The 2,808-nt window shown below is 43.8% G+C and overlaps 1 protein-coding gene across 1 annotated transcript in view; it reads left to right on the top strand.

Annotated features, from left to right (window-relative positions):
- LOC112150694 overlaps nucleotides 1–2,808 on the top strand; it is a 38,412-nt gene that overhangs the window by 24,957 nt on the left and 10,647 nt on the right. The window lies entirely within an intron of this gene.

Here is a 2,808-nt window from a genome sequence, read left to right as displayed (position 1 = left end):
ACACAGCCAGAGCACATTCAAACAGATCATTCTGTTATACCGTGTAGCGTAAAAAGGGGTGAATATGAAGTATTCAATCCCAAAGTTGGTTGAAAAATATAAACTTTATTAAACTGAAATTTTATAAAATTATCCTCGGGGCACCACCTTCTTAATGAAGGAAAATATTACTCATCAATGATTAGCAGCTACTTCTAATCAATAAAGTAATCAATTAATCAGTCTCTCAATTTTAGCGTGAGTGTCTTTACCCTGTGAAGGGACTTTACCACAAAGAAGAAACTAATGATATCAAACAACGACGTCCTTTTGAATATTTATTGAATAACATGAGGTTAAACAAGCAGAAATAATGGACGTAAAAGCATGAAAAGCAATCAACATATGTAGAACACAGAATATACCTTTAACTAATAACTAGAAATAGGTAAATGAGAAGAAAAGACACACAATATTGAGGTGGAAAAAGGTAAATGTGTGGATGCATTAAGTGTGTGTTGTGCATAAAAAGGTCTTGTTACTGATCTGAGAATAAGCTATCCTTAAAAGGAGGAATTCAAAACGGGGCAAAGATCTTACTCTTGCCAAAATAGTTAATCTTTGTTCTAACCACCAGCAGTTGACTGTATGAGCGAAGTTCGACTTCTCACCATGCGGTCGTTGAGATCTGGGTCTGCTCTGCCAGGAAGGGTGGTTGATCCCGTTCCTAGCTGGATGGTTCAGGCGGGCCGTGGAGCCGAGATCTGCAGCCAGGCGTAGAAGGAAAGGGAACCTGCGGTTCTGCAGGTTCTGCTTCGTTCAGTCACTTAGCTACTGGGGTGGTTGAACGATTTATCTATTCCGTTTTGTGACCAAAAAGTATAAGTCGCAAAGCTGGCAGGACGATGAAACTTATCCAATGGTCTAGAATTAAAAATCTGTTTTAAAATAAAAGCATCAAAAATTGTAAAAATGTTGGAATCAGTCTATGAAATAAACGGGAGACAAAAATGTGGGAAAGGAAGAAAGCGCGCGAAAAAACGTGATCTTAAGACTGGAAGAACTTGTGATGTTTCATGTTCTGTTCCGGTTCTGGCTTCAGGCTTGTTAGAGGCGTGTTAGGCCCGTGGCTTGAGAGCCCCCTCTGGCTTGCGCGCCAGGGTTTTGAATTTGAGAGGCAGGGCCAGAATCGCCCAATCCATGGGGATTTTAGGTGTTTTACGATTGGAGGTAATTTGCATGTCCCAAAGAACTCCGGCTATGCAAATATCAGGGGTGTAACTTTATTCTGGTCTCTGGATGTTTATTCTTAATGCCAAATTAACAACAAAATGGGTTTCTATCGAACAAAGTTTGGAAAACCCTATATGTCTGTAAGAATCCTATATGTGGCAAAATGAAACGCTTCCCAAAGTCCACATAAACACAGAAAATGAATTTTTTCAAGCTTTGATGGTTACACATGAATATTTCTTGGATTTTAACCTCAAAGTAGTTGTGAATCTTCTTCTGTTAGGAATAAAGGTTTAATTACACTCATGTAATAATAGGACATTTCTTCCTGGAGCTGTGAAGAGATGTTTTACATGTTAGATCCAATTAACAAAAGTTATGTCTTTTAAAACATGAGAAAGTTATGAAGGGTCACACAAAGGATTTCACACAAAGGACTTTGAGTGTCTGTCCAGAATGCTTGCAGACTCTCTAGGGGGTCAACCGGCTGGAACCAAAAGATCCTTTGAAGGTGGCAGGTTGAAACTAACCAGAGTCTGGAATGCGAAATAGTCAGGGTTCTGGCCCGGTTATCACGAGTCTAATGACTTAACATCCGAGTGGGAATTAGAGGTTATAGGCAACTTTATTGCTCCCCTGCTGGAAGAGGAACTCTGTTATCTTGAGAGACACTCCACATAAAAGTTGGGTGACCAAATGGTCAACACAGGTTATCACAGTTATTTCCAAGGGTGGAACGCTACAGAAATAAAGAAGTAAAATAAGAATCCATTACGACTGTCTTTGTCCTGTTGCAGCGCGGCTGTTCTGTCTGCAGACAGACAGTCTTACTCAGCGGTGTCTGCTCGCTCCACACGCCGGGGGAGAGACAGGTGCTGCAGGGGGCGGGGACTGCGGGTAACCTGCTTGGCTCTCCTGATCTGTGATTTTTTGTTTATGTTTGACGAGACAATGATAAAAAAAGTCCCCTACTTTTTCTCCTCTCGGGTTAGTGCGGGACAGTCCTTATCTTGGTCACAGAAACAGCGGCCCCGCCCCCGGCCAGACGTACGATGAGCGAGTAAGAATGGGTAGAAAGCAATATTAGTTAAAGCAGCAGCAGGAGTCACCAACTAGGCGCTTCATGGTGAAAAAAAAAGCGCAATTGATGTTTTTCTGTTATCTGTTAGATCACGGTGGTTCTAACTGCCTAAAACCAAGGAATCGGTGCTCCTTGCTGGTGCACACGCTCAGCCGACAGGCGGACGGCAGGCCCCGGGCCCGCCGCCTGCCAAGGCGGCCCGTGCGGGCTGCCGCGGACGAGGAGGTCTGCTGCTGCGGCGGGTGGGCTGGTAGGGTGCGTTTGTGCGTTCATGCACCTTTTGTCTAAAAACATAGTTGCGCTGGTTTAGCTTTTTTTCTTCTCTGCTTTTCCGCTTGAAGTGGGCAGGTCCCCATGCGCTCCACCTGCTCCATTGAGAGGTGAAAACGCGCGCGGGAGGCAGAGCAGCAGAGGGCAGCGTCTGACCAAAAAAAGAGACTTGTAGTGGTGTTATTGATCCAACAGGTGTTTCTGCTAACGGTACACACATGGAGCACGTGACTAAGGTTTTTTTT

This window comes from Oryzias melastigma, linkage group LG4 (assembly GCF_002922805.2).
Source record: "Oryzias melastigma strain HK-1 linkage group LG4, ASM292280v2, whole genome shotgun sequence".
Lineage (NCBI taxonomy): Eukaryota > Metazoa > Chordata > Actinopteri > Beloniformes > Adrianichthyidae > Oryzias > Oryzias melastigma.
The sequence above is the reverse complement of the archived record's forward strand: the minus strand, read 5'-3'. Positions and strand labels throughout refer to the sequence as shown.